This window comes from Oncorhynchus keta, unplaced genomic scaffold (assembly GCF_023373465.1).
Source record: "Oncorhynchus keta strain PuntledgeMale-10-30-2019 unplaced genomic scaffold, Oket_V2 Un_contig_910_pilon_pilon, whole genome shotgun sequence".
Lineage (NCBI taxonomy): Eukaryota > Metazoa > Chordata > Actinopteri > Salmoniformes > Salmonidae > Oncorhynchus > Oncorhynchus keta.
The window spans coordinates 12,501-26,842 of record NW_026290386.1 but is presented as its reverse complement, the minus strand read 5'-3'; the positions used below and the strand labels follow the sequence as shown (position 1 = coordinate 26,842).

Here is a 14,342-nt window from a genome sequence, read left to right as displayed (position 1 = left end):
TAACTAACACCACCTAACTAACTAACTAACACCCACCTAACTAACTAAACCACCTAACTAACTAACTACACCACCTAACTAACTAACTACACCCCTAACTAACTACACCACCTAACTAACTAACTAACTACACCACCTAACTAACTAACTACACCACCTAACTAACTAACTACACCACCCAACTAACTAACTACACCACCCAACTAACTAACTAAACCACCTAAATAACTAACTACACCACCTAACTAACTAACTACACCACCTAACTAACTACACCACCTAACCGCTGAGGTTGTGTTTCATTATGGACATGTCTACTGAGAACAGAGTAACCTAACTCACTAACTAACTACCCCACCTAACTAACTAACTACACCACCTAACTAACTAACTAAACCACCTAACTAACTAAACCACCTAACTAACTAACTAACTAACTACACCACCAAACCGATTGAGGTTGTGTTTCATTATGGACATGTCTACTGAGAACATCAATCTACATCAATCTACTATGCATCAATCAGCTCCCACCTAGCTTCATATCCCTCCTCCTTATGCATCAATCAGCTCCCACCTAGCTTCATATCGCTCCACTCTCCTTATGCATCAATCAGCTCCCACCTAGCTTCATATCCCTCCCCCTTATGCATCAATCAGCTCCCACCTAGCTTCATATCCCTCCTCCTTATGCATCAATCAGCTCCCACCTAGCTTCATATCCCTCCCTCTACCTTATACATCAATCAGCTCCCACCTAGCTTCATATCCCTCCTCCTTATGCATCAATCAGCTCCCACCTAGCTTCATATCCCTCCTCCTTATGCATCAATCAGCTCCCACCTAGCTTCATATCCTCCTTATGCATCAATCAGCTCCCACCTAGCTTCATATCCCTCCTCCTTATGCATCAATCAGCTCCCACCTAGCTTCATATCCCTCCTCCTTATGCATCAATCAGCTCCCACCTAGCTTCATATCCCTCCTCCTTATGCATCAATCAGCTCCCACCTAGCTTCATATCCCTCCTCCTTATGCATCAATCAGCTCCCACCTAGCTTCATATCCCTCCTCCTTATGCATCAACCAGCTCCCACCTAGCTTCATATCCCTCCCTCTCCTCCTTATGCATCAATCAGCTCCCACCTAGCTTCATATCTCTCCTCCTTATGCATCAATCAGCTCCCACCTAGCTTCATATCCCTCCTCCTTATGCATCAATCAGCTCCCACCTAGCTTCATATCCCTCCTCCTTATGCATCAATCAGCTCCCACCTAGCTTCATATCCCTCCCTCTTCTCCTTATGCATCAATCAGCTCCCACCTAGCTTCATAACCCTCCCTCTACCTTATGCATCAATCAGCTCCCACCTAGCTTCATATCCCTCCTCCTTATGCATCAATCAGCTCCCACCTAGCTTCATATCCCTCCTCCTTATGCATCAATCAGCTCCCACCTAGCTTCATATCCCTCCCCTCTCCTCCTTATGCATCAATCAGCTCCCACCTAGCTTCATATCCCTCCTCCTTATGCATCAATCAGCTCCCACCTAGCTTCATAACCCTCCTCTCTCCTTCCATTCCCACCCCTCCCCACCTCCATCCTCCCCTTCCACAGAGCCTGCCTCGTGGTCTAACACGGTGAAGCATTGTATTGTAACCCTGTGTAAGAGCGGGCGTGTTTCACTCAGTGTACAACTCCCAACATCCCAGAGAACTACTTCTCCACCAATTACCCTCATTGTACAGGAAGACACAATGAGGGAGCCCAGAGCAGAGCAGATGACACTTACAGACTATAACAAAGCTGAGCATCGCTACAATGGAGACCAGGCAAGACACAGACAGAATATGGAGAGAGAGAGAGCGAGAGAATAGAGAGACAGAATATGGAGAGAGAGAAGAGAGGAGAGAGAGAGAGAATAGAGAGAGAGAGAGAGAATAGAGAGAATAGAGAGAATAGAGAGTGAGAATAGAGAGAGAATAGAGAGAGAGAGAATAGAGACAGAATATGAGGAGCGAGAGAGAATAGAGAGAGAATAGAGAGACAGAATATGGAGAGAGAGAATAGAGAGACAGAATATGGAGAGAGAGAATAGAGAGACAGAATATGGAGAGAGAATAGAGACAGAATATGGAGAGCGAGAGAGAATAGAGAGAGAGAGAATAGAGAGACAGAATAGAGAGACAGAATAGGAGAGACAGAATAGAGAGAGAGAATAGAGAGAGAATAGAGAGACAGAATATGGAGAGAGAGAGAGAATAGAGAGAGAGAGAATAGAGAGACAGAATAGAGAGACAGAATAGGGAGAGAGAGTGAATAGAGAGACAGAATATGGAGAGAGAGAATAGAGAGACAGAATATGGAGAGAGAGAATAGAGAGACAGAATATGGAGAGAGAGAATATGGAGAGAGAGAATAGAGAGACAGAATATGGAGAGAGAGAATAGAGTGAGAATAGAGAGAGAGAATATGGAGAGAGAGAATAGAGAGACATAATATGGAGAGAGAGAATAGAGAGACAGAATATGGAGAGAGAGAATAGAGAGAGAATAGAGAGACAGAATATGGAGAGAGAGAATAGAGAGAGAATAGAGAGACAGAATATGGAGAGAGAGAATAGAGAGACAGAATATGGAGAGAGAGAATAGAGAGAGAATAGAGAGACAGAATATGGAGAGAGAGAGAATAGAGAGACAGAATATGGAGAGAGAGAGAATAGAGAGAGAGAATAGAGAGACAGAATAGGGAGAGAGTGAATAGAGAGAGAATAGAGAGACAGAATATGGAGAGAGAGAATAGAGCGAGAATAGAGAGACAGAATATGGAGAGAGAGAATAGAGCGAGAATAGAGAGACAGAGTATGGAGAGAGAGAGAGAATAGAGAGAGAGAGAATAGAGAGACAGAATAGAGAGACAGAATAGGGAGAGAGAGTGAATAGAGAGACAGAATATGGAGAGAGAGAATAGAGAGAGAATAGAGAGACAGAATATGGAGAGAGAGAATAGAGTGAGAATAGAGAGAGAGAATATGGAGAGAGAGAATAGAGAGACAGAATATGGAGAGAGAGAATAGAGAGACAGAATATGGAGAGAGAATAGAGAGAGAATAGAGAGACAGAATATGGAGAGAGAGAATAGAGAGACAGAATATGGAGAGAATAGAGAGACAGAATATGGAGAGAGAGAGCGACTGGGGTTTGGAGGATAGAAGTAAGACCCTGTGGGGGAAACATCCACATAATTCATAGTGTTTAGAGGTATTAGAAGGCTTCTTCACTGATACAACAAGTCTGACAGGATACTGCTCCAGATACACTAAATGACTATGAAGTATTGATCTCTCTGTGTTGATCTCTCGGTACTGATCTCTCTGTGTTGATCTCTCGGTGTTGATCTCTCGGTGTTGATCTCTCGGTGTTGATCTCTCGGTGTTGATCTCTCGGTGTTGATCTCTCAGTATTTCGTATATAAGCATCAGGTCTGATCCCATCTCGTCGGTTGTTCGGTCGCTACTCTGTTGATCGGCAGAGATTTTATTTTTTTAGTTGATCGGTAGCAAAATTTATTATACCGCTCAACTAAAAAATAACAAATCTCAGCCGACCCGACTCATCGTATTTCTGATCGTCTTAACACCATCGCTGCGGTTTCCCGGCAACCCAGGCTCCTTACACAGACCAAAACGCCCACTGATGTTCTTCTTCTCCACAGTAAGTCTGGATCTGAGTAACTCCCTGAGTAACACATTCTAACCGTTCTGATTGGTCCCAGACACCGATGGGGCGGGACAGAGCCAGAACACTGATGTTCTTCTTCTCCACAGTAAGTCTGGATCTGAGTAACTCCCTGAGTAACACATTCTAACCGTTCTGATTGGTCCCAGACGCCGATGGGGCGGGACAGAGCCAGAACACGTGGGGCTAAAGCTGGGTTTTTTTTCTTCTAGAATTCGTCATTGGCTTTGACACTCTGATTTTCAAGATACTCTGATTTGGTTAGAGATGATCCACTCGCTGATGACGTTCTTTTTGTACAACACCCCTTTAAATGTTGACGTCGCCACAAACTACTTCAACGACGGTAGACTGAAGTTGACACAGAGAGGGAGGGAGCGAGCGAGGGAGGGAGCGAGGGAGGGAGGGAGCGAGGGAGGAGCGAGCGAGGGAGCGAGCGAGCGAGGGAGGAGCGAGGGAGCGAGGGAGCGAGGGAGCGAGGGAGCGAGGGAGCGAGGGAGCGAGGGAGGAGCGAGGGAGCGAGGGAGCGAGGGAGCGAGGGAGGGAGCGAGGGAGCGAGGGAGAGGGAGGGAGGGAGGGAGGGAGGGAGGGAGGGAGGGAGGGAGGGAGGGAGGGAGGGAGGGAGGGGGAGGAGCGAGGGAGCGGAGCGGAGGGAGGGAGCGAGGGAGGGAGCGAGGGAGGAGGGAGGGAGGAGGGAGGGAGGGAGGGAGCGAGCGAGCGAGGGAGGGAGGGAGGGAGGGAGGGAGGAGGGAGGGAGCGAGCGAGCGAGCGGAGCGAGGGAGCGAGGGAGGGAGGGAGGGAGGGAGGGAGGAGGGGAGGGAGGGAGGGAGGGAGCGAGGGAGGGAGGAGGGAGGGAGGGAGGGAGGGAGGAGGGAGGGAGGGAGGGAGGAGGGAGGAGGAGGAGGAGGAGGAGGAGGAGGGAGGAGGGAGGGAGGAGGGAGGAGGGAGGGAGGAGCAGCAACAGGGAGCGAGGAGGGAGGGAGGAGGGAGGAGGAGGGAGGGAGGGAGGGAGGAGGAAGGGAGGGAGGAGGGAACAGGATCTGAGCACAGCGAGCATTGAGTTTAGCGAGGGAGCCAGGGAGGAGCGAGGAGGGAGGGAGGGAGGGAGGGAGGGAGGAGGGGAGGGAGGGACTTCTGAAATAGGGGAGGGAGGGACGGAGCCAGGAGGGAGGGAGGGAGGGGAGGAGGAGGAGGAGGGAGGGAGGGAGGAGGAGGGAGGAGGGAGGAGGGAGGGAGGGAGGGAGGGAGCAGGGAGGGAGGAGGGGAGCGAGCTAGGGAGGGAGGGAGGGAGGGAGCCCAGGGAGGGAGCGAGGGAGGGAGGGAGGGAGGGAGCCCTGGGAGCGAGGGAGCGAGGAGCGAGGGAGGAAGGAAGCGAGGAAGGGAGGGAGGGAGGGAGGGAGGGAGGGAGGGACAATAGCAGGAGCTTTGCTGAGCCCTGCCGGAGGAGAGCGCAAGGAGGGAGCGAGCGAGGAGCTGAGCGAGCTAGGGAGGGAGGAGGGAGGATGGAGGGAGCGAGCGAGCTAGCCCTGCGAAGCCAGCGAGGGAGCAAGGGAGCGAGGAGCGAGGGAGCGAGGAGGAGGATGGAGGGAGGGAGGAGGGAGGAGGAGGGAGGGAGGGAGGAGGGGGAGGAGGGAGGGACGGAGCGAGCGAGGGAGCGAGGGAGGAGCGAGGGACGGAGCCCAGCGAGGAGCGAGGGAGCCCTGCGAGGAGCGAGGGAGGGAGGGACGGAGGGAGGAACGGAGCGAGGAGCGAGGGAGCGAGGGAGGGACTTGAGGGACTGAGGGACGGAGGGACTGAGGACGGAGGGACGGAGGGACGGAGGGACGGAGGGACGGAGCGAGGGAGGGACGGAGCGAGGGAGGGACGGAGGGAGGGAGGGAGGGACTTTGGAGGGAGGGAGGGAGGGAGGGAGGGAGGGAGGGAGGGAGGGAGGGAGGGAGGGAGGGAGGGAGGGAGGGAGGGAGGGAGGGAGGGAGGGAGGGAGGGAGGGAGGGAGGGAGGGAGGGAGGGAGGGAGGGAGGGAGGGAGGGAGGGAGGGAGTACAACACCCTTTATACAACACGGCAGAGTGAAGTTGACTCAGAGCAGAGGGAGAATTCAGTTTAAGTCGTCAGGTAAAAGAGCTGTGAAGCTTCTCGATGAAAATGCCGTCTTCACCTCAAAAGAGCAAGAAAACAAAGTCTGTTTTTTACATCCACATTGAAATGTATTAGAAAAATCGTTCCAGCTTTCTCCTTTGGCGTGAAAAGGGGAAGCATGTAACGCTCTGATTCAGTGGAAACATCACAAAATACCTGACGACTTCATATCCCTTCTGGAAATACAGCTGTGTCTGTCCAGAGCTCACTGGCACAGGAAACTAAGGGCCCAGAATAGTTGATACAATGTTGCAAGCTTTGCTAGCGTGAGCTTCCTGCCGAACCCAGTTGATGGTTGATACAATGTTGCAAGCTTTGCTAGAGTGAGCTTCATGGCCGAACCCAGTTGATGGTTGATACAATGTTGCAAGCTTGCTAGTGTGAGCTTCCTGCCGAACCCAGTTGATACAAGCTACATGTTATTTTATTAATGTTATTTTCCATTGTAGTATATCTGAGTGTACTCTAATCAGTGTAGTATATCTGAGTGTAGTCTAGTCAGTGTAGTCTAGTCAGTGTAGTATATCTGAGTGTAGTCTAGTCAGTGTAGTATATCTGAGTGTAGTCTAGTCAGTGTAGTATATCAGTGTAGTCTATTCAGTGTAGTATATCAGTGTAGTCTAGTCAGTATAATATATCTGAGTGTAGTCTTGTCAGTGTAGTCTACTCAGTGTAGTCTATTCAGTGTAGTATATCAGTGTAGTCTAGTCAGTATAATATATCTGAGTGTAGTCTAGTCAGTGTAGTATATCAGTGTAGTCTAGTCAGTGTAGTATATCAGTGTAGTCTAGTCAGTGTAGTATATCTGAGTGTAGTCTTGTCAGTGTAGTCTACTCAGTGTAGTATATCAGTGTAGTATATCTGATTGTAGTCTAGTCAGTGTAGTATATCTGAGTGTAGTCTAGGCAGTGTAGTATATCTGAGTGTAGTCTAGTCAGTGTAGTCTAGTCAGTGTAGTATATCTGAGTGTAGTCTAATCAGTGTAGTATATCTGAGTGTAGTCTAGTCAGTTTAGTATATCTGAGTGTAGTCTAATCAGTGTAGTATATCTGAGTGTAGTCTAATCAGTGTAGTATATCTGAGTGTAGTATATCTGAGTGTAGTATATCTGAGTGTAGTATATCTGAGTGTAGTCTAGTGCAGTGTAGTATATCTGAGTGTAGTCTAGTCAGTGTAGTCTAGTCATTGTAGTATATCAGTGTAGTCTAGTCAGTGTAGTATATCTGAGTGTAGTCTTGTCAGTGTAGTCTAGTCAGTGTAGTCTAGTCAGTTTACTATATCAGTGTAGTATATCTGATTGTAGTCTAGTCAGTGTAGTATATCTGAGTGTAGTCTAGGGCAGAGTAGTCTAGTCAGTGTAGTATATCTGAGTGTAGTCTAGTCAGTGTAGTATATCAGTGTAGTCTAGGTCAGTGTAGTATATCTGAGTGTAGTCTAGGTCAGTGTAGTATATCTGAGTGTAGTCTAGTCAGTGTAGTATATCTGAGTGTAGTCTAGTTCAGTGTAGTATATCTGAGTGTAGTCTAGTCAGTGTAGTATATCTGAGTGTAGTCTAGGGCAGAGTAGTCTAGTCAGTGTAGTATATCTGAGTGTAGTCTAGTCAGTGTAGTATATCAGTGTAGTCTAGGTCAGTGTAGTATATCTGAGTGTAGTCTAGGTCAGTGTAGTATATCTGAGTGTAGTCTAGGTCAGTGTAGTATATCTGAGTGTAGTCTAGTCAGTGTAGTATATCTGAGTGTAGTCTAGTCAGTGTAGTATATCTGAGTGTAGTCTAGGTCAGTGTAGAATATCTGAGTGTAGTCTAGTCAGTGTAGTATATCTGAGTGTAGTCTAGTCAGTGTAGTATATCTGAGTGTAGTCTAGTCAGTGTAGTATATCTGAGTGTAGTCTAGTCAGTGTAGTATATCTGAGTGTAGTCTAGTCAGTGTAGTATATCTGAGTGTAGTCTAGGTCAGTGTAGTATATCTGAGTGTAGTCTAGTCAGTGTAGTATATCTGAGTGTAGTCTAGTCAGTGTAGTATATCTGAGTGTAGTCTAGGTCAGTGTAGAATATCTGAGTGTAGTCTAGTCAGTGTAGTATATCTGAGTGTAGTCTAGGTCAGTGTAGTATATCTGAGTGTAGTCTAGTCAGTGTAGTATATCTGAGTGTAGTCTAGTCAGTGTAGAATATCTGAGTGTAGTCTAGTCAGTGTAGTATATCTGAGTGTAGTCTAGTCAGTGTAGTATATCTGAGTGTAGTCTAGGTCAGTGTAGTATATCTGAGTGTAGTCTAGTCAGTGTAGTATATCTGAGTGTAGTCTAGGGTCAGTGTAGTATATCTGAGTGTAGTCTAGGTCAGTGTAGAATATCTGAGTGTAGTCTAGTCAGTCTAGTCTAGTCAGTGTAGTCTAGTCAGTGTAGTATATCTGAGTGTAGTCTAGTCAGTGTAGTCTAGGTCAGTGTAGAATATCTGAGTGTAGTCTAGTCAGTGTAGTCTAGTCAGTGTAGTCTAGTCAGTGTAGTATATCTGAGTGTAGTCTAGTCAGTGTAGTATATCTGAGTGTAGTCTAGTCAGTAATATATATGCCATTTAGCAGACGCTTTTATCCAAAGCGACTTACAGTCATGTGTGCATACATTCTACGTATGGGTGGTCCCGGGATCGAACCCACTACCCTGGCGTTACAAGCGCCATGCTCTACCAACTGAGCTAGTATATCTGAGTGTAGTCTAGGTCAGTGTAGTATATCTGAGTGTAGTCTAGTCAGTGTAGTATATCTGAGTGTAGTCTAGTCAGTGTAGAATATCTGAGTGTAGTCTAGTCAGTGTAGTATATCTGAGTGTAGTCTAGTCAGTGTAGTATATCTGAGTGTAGTCTAGGGTCAGTGTAGTATATCTGAGTGTAGTCTAGGTCAGTGTAGAATATCTGAGTGTAGTCTAGTCAGTGTAGTCTAGTCAGTGTAGTCTAGTCAGTGTAGTATATCTGAGTGTAGTCTAGTCAGTGTAGTCTAGGTCAGTGTAGAATATCTGAGTGTAGTCTAGTCAGTGTAGTCTAGTCAGTGTAGTCTAGTCAGTGTAGTATATCTGAGTGTAGTCTAGTCAGTGTAGTATATCTGAGTGTAGTCTAGGGTCAGTGTAGTATATCTGAGTGTAGTCTAGGTCAGTGTAGAATATCTGAGTGTAGTCTAGTCAGTGTAGTATATCTGAGTGTAGTCTAGGTCAGTGTAGTATATCTGAGTGTAGTCTAGGTCAGTGTAGTATATCTGAGTGTAGTCTAGTCAGTGTAGTATATCTGAGTGTAGTCTAGTCAGTGTAGTATATCTGAGTGTAGTCTAGTCAGTGTAGTATATCTGAGTGTAGTCTAGGTCAGTGTAGTATATCTGAGTGTAGTCTAATCAGTGTAGTATATCTGAGTGTAGTCTAGTCAGTGTAGTATATCTGAGTGTAGTCTAGGGCAGTGTAGTATATCTGAGTGTAGTCTAGTCAGACTCAAACCTCCCATTGTCCCTGAGAACAGAACAGTGTAGTATATCAGTGTAGTCTAGTCAGTGTAGTATATCTGAGTGTAGTCTTGTCAGTGTAGTCTACTCAGTGTAGTATATCAGTGTAGTATATCTGATTGTAGTCTAGTCAGTGTAGTATATCTGAGTGTAGTCTAGTCAGTGTAGTATATCTGAGTGTAGTCTAGTCAGTGTAGTATATCTGAGTGTAGTCTAATCAGTGTAGTATATCTGAGTGTAGTCTAGTCAGTGTAGTATATCTGAGTGTAGTCTAATCAGTGTAGTATATCTGAGTGTAGTATATCTGAGTGTAGTATATCTGAGTGTAGTCTAGGGCAGTGTAGTATATCTGAGTGTAGTCTAGTCAGTGTAGTCTATCAGTGTAGTATATCTGAGTGTAGTCTTGTCAGTGTAGTCTAGTCAGTGTAGTCTAGTCAGTGTAGTATATCAGTGTAGTATATCTGATTGTAGTCTAGTCAGTGTAGTATATCTGAGTGTAGTCTAGGGCAGAGTAGTCTAGTCAGTGTAGTAAATCTGAGTGTAGTCTAGTCAGTGTAGTATATCAGTGTAGTCTAGGTCAGTGTAGTATATCTGAGTGTAGTCTAGGTCAGTGTAGTATATCTGAGTGTAGTCTAGTCAGTGTAGTATATCTGAGTGTAGTCTAGTCAGTGTAGTATATCTGAGTGTAGTCTAGTCAGTGTAGTATATCTGAGTGTAGTCTAGGTCAGTGTAGTATATCTGAGTGTAGTCTAGTCAGTGTAGTATATCTGAGTGTAGTCTAGTCAGTGTAGTATATCTGAGTGTAGTCTAGGTCAGTGTAGTATATCTGAGTGTAGTCTAGTCAGTGTAGTATATCTGAGTGTAGTCTAGTCAGTGTAGTATATCTGAGTGTAGTCTAGTCAGTGTAGTATATCTGAGTGTAGTCTAGTCAGTGTAGTATATCTGAGTGTAGTCTAGGTCAGTGTAGTATATCTGAGTGTAGTCTAGTCAGTGTAGTATATCTGAGTGTAGTCTAGTCAGTGTAGTATATCTGAGTGTAGTCTAGGTCAGTGTAGTATATCTGAGTGTAGTCTAGTCAGTGTAGTATATCTGAGTGTAGTCTAGTCAGTGTAGTATATCTGAGTGTAGTCTAGGTCAGTGTAGTATATCTGATTGTAGTCTAGGTCAGTGTAGAATATCTGAGTGTAGTCTAGGTCAGTGTAGTATATCTGAGTGTAGTCTAGTCAGTGTAGTATATCTGAGTGTAGTCTAGGGCAGTGTAGTATATCTGAGTGTAGTCTAGTCAGACTCAAACCTCCCATTGTCCCTGAGAACAGAACAGATCTCTCATTGGGATGCACAGCTTGGGTCATTACCACACATTCTATTACCGTACCTGCCTCGTCATTATGAGATAAAGAATTTATCAGAAGTGCTGAAATGGAAAATCAACACAAAAAAAAGGATGTAATGTTGTTTTTCTTCTCATTCCCCTCCATAGAAAGTGATTGGTTTTCCATCAGAGGCTTTTAGTGGCAAACTGCTCACCCCTGGAAGTGGATGTGAGCGAGATCATCATGCCCCGGTGAATCTAAGACGAGATCGTCATGCCCTGGTGAATCTAAGACGAGATCATCACGCCCTGGTGAATCTAAGACGAGATCATCATGCCCCGGTGAATCTAGGACGAGGTCATCACGCCCTGGTGAATCTAAGACGAGATCATCATGCCCCGGTGAATCTAAGACGAGATCATCACGCCCCGGTGAATCTAAGACGAGGCCGTCACGCCCCGGTGAATCTAAGACGAGGTCATCACGCCCTGGTGAATCTAAGACGAGGTCATCACGCCCTGGTGAATCTAAGACGAGGTCATCATGCCCTGGTGAATCTAAGATGAGGTCAGCGAGAGAGGGAAAGAAAGGGAACAACTAAATAAACCCTGCAAAAAGCAGCAGCAGTAGTCTGAGTAATGAAGCTGTGGCAGTAAATTGAACCGAAGGCCAAAGTTGTACTGTGTGCTTGAGTTGAGGTTCAGTCTGAGTAATGAAGCTGTGGGACTACAGGAGATCAGGCTTATAGCCACAGGGAGGAGCTTTGCACCGATACAGCCCAGCTTACCATCGTTTAAACAGGGGGTAGGAAACACTAGCATTTTTACTACCCTCGCAGGCAAAGGCAGAATGGGATTACCTGAACCGTCTAGGACTGAGTCCAAAATGGAAACCTATTCCCTACATAGTGACCGAACATGGGCCACTACACAGGGAGTAAGGAGACATTTGGGAGGACGACTAGGAGTCCTAACGCCAGGGAGGTAAGTCTGACACTTCAGAGGATAACACTAACAGACTGTCTGCAGAGGTATGATTCACAGGATAACAGACTGTCTGCAGAGGTATGATTCACAGGATAACAGACTGTCTGCAGAGGTATGATTCACAGGATAACACTAACAGACTGTCTGCAGAGGTATGATTCACAGGATAACAGACTGTCTGCAGAGGTACGATTCACAGGATAACAGACTGTCTGCAGAGGTACGATTCACAGGATAACAGACTGTCTGCAGAGGTATGATTCACAGGATAACAGACTGTCTGCAGAGGTATGATTCACAGGATAACAGACTGTCTGCAGAGGTATGATTCACAGGATAACAGACTGTCTGCAGAGGTATGATTCACAGGATAACAGACTGTCTGCAGAGGTATGATTCACAGGATAACAGACTGTCTGCAGAGGTATGATTCACAGGATAACAGACTGTCTGCAGAGGTATGATTCACAGGATAACAGGCTGTCTGCAGAGGTATGATTCACAGGATAACAGGCTGTCTGCAGAGGTATGATTCACAGGATAACAGGCTGTCTGCAGAGGTATGATTCACAGGATAACAGACTGTCTGCAGAGGTATGATTCACAGGATAACAGACTGTCTGCAGAGGTATGATTCACAGGATAACAGACTGTCTGCAGAGGTATGATTCACAGGATAACAGACTGTCTGCAGAGGTATGATTCACAGGATAACAGACTGTCTGCAGAGGTATGATTCACAGGATAACAGACTGTCTGCAGAGGTATGATTCACAGGATAACAGACTGTCTGCAGAGGTATGATTCACAGGATAACAGTCTGTCTGCAGAGGTATGATTCACAGGATAACACTAACAGACTGTCTGCAGAGGTATGATTCACAGGATAAGACTGTCTGCAGAGGTATGATTCACAGGATAACAGTCTGTCTGCAGAGGTATGATTCACAGGATAACATGATTCACAGGATAACAGACTGTCTGCAGAGGTATGATTCACAGGATAACAGACTGTCTGCAGAGGTATGATTCACAGGATAACAGACTGTCTGCAGAGGTATGATTCACAGGATAACAGACTGTCTGCAGAGGTATGATTCACAGGATAACAGACTGTCTGCAGAGGTATGATTCACAGGATAACAGACTGTCTGCAGAGGTATGATTCACAGGATAACACTAACAGACTGTCTGCAGAGGTATGATTCACAGGATAACACTTCACAACAGACTGTCTGCAGAGGTATGATTCACAGGATAACAGACTGTCTGCAGAGGTATGATTCACAGGATAACAGACTGTCTGCAGAGGTATGATTCACAGGATAACAGACTGTCTGCAGAGGTATGATTCACAGGATAACAGACTGTCTGCAGAGGTATGATTCTGCACAGGATAACAGACTGTCTGCAGAGGTATGATTCACAGGATAACAGACTGTCTGCAGAGGTATGATTCACAGGATAACAGACTGTCTACAGAGGTATGATTCACAGGATAACAGACTGTCTGCAGAGGTATGATTCACAGGATAACAGACTGTCTGCAGAGGTATGATTCACAGGATAACAGACTGTCTGCAGAGGTATGATTCACAGGATAACAGACTGTCTGCAGAGGTATGATTCACAGGATAACAGACTGTCTGCAGAGGTATGATTCACAGGATAACAGACTGTCTGCAGAGGTATGATTCACAGGATAACAGACTGTCTGCAGAGGTATGATTCACAGGATAACAGACTGTCTGCAGAGGTATGATTCACAGGATAACAGACTGTCTGCAGAGGTATGATTCACAGGATAACAGACTGTCTGCAGAGGTATGATTCACAGGATAACAGACTGTCTGCAGAGGTATGATTCACAGGATAACAGACTGTCTGCAGAGGTATGATTCACAGGATAACAGACTGTCTGCAGAGGTATGATTCACAGGATAACAGACTGTCTGCAGAGGTATGATTCACAGGATAACAGACTGTCTGCAGCGATATGATTCACAGGATTTGAAGTCGTCTGTTTTAAGGCGTTAGAACAGCTGGCTTGATAGTATTCATGAACAACACACAGGGTTAAATTAAAATGTTATAGACCCACAGAGACCAACACCTCTGACATCAAACTCAAATGAAGCCATCCCAGGCATCTCGAAGCAGTAGTGTGTCCAAGCTGCTGTGGTCAAAAAGACTGCACTATGAAGGGAATAGGCTACGATTTGGGACACAGGTCCTGTATTTCATTCGATTGCTTTCTCCTTTCTGCCTTAAAGCGGTCTCTCCGTTTGCATCTCATCAGTCTGCAGCACACGGCCACACACCCTCAGAAGCACCTGTCAATTATTCAACAGCGCTTAAAGGAGGTAGGTAGGTAGGGAGGGAGGGAGGAAGGGAGGTAGGTAGGGAGTGAGGAAGGAAGGAGGGAGGTAGGTAGGGAGTGAAGAAGGAAGGAAGGAGGGAGGGAGGGAGGTAGGGAGTGAGGAAGGAAGGAGGGAGGGAGGAAGGTAGGGAGTGAGGAAGGAAGGAGGGAGGTAGGTAGGGAGTGAAGAAGGAAGGAAGGAGGGAGGGAGGGAGGTAGGGAGTGAGGAAGGAAGGAGGGAGGGAGGTAGGGAATGAGGAAGGAAGGAAAGGGAGTGAGTGAGTGAGTGAGTGAGTGAGTGAGTGAGTGAGTGAGTGAGTGAGTGAGTG

At 46.3% G+C, this 14,342-nt stretch overlaps 1 long non-coding RNA gene across 1 annotated transcript; it reads right to left on the bottom strand.

Moving 5' to 3' along the window:
- Window positions 1–611: 611 nt before the first annotated feature.
- LOC127927034 (uncharacterized) lies at window positions 612–1,480 on the bottom strand. The gene is made up of 4 exons (XR_008125962.1): window positions 1,349–1,480; window positions 883–1,074; window positions 758–843; window positions 612–710 (listed from the first exon to the last, which is right to left on the bottom strand). It is a non-coding gene; the product is annotated as an uncharacterized LOC127927034 (long non-coding RNA).
- Between the last annotated feature and the right edge of the window lie 12,862 nt (window positions 1,481–14,342).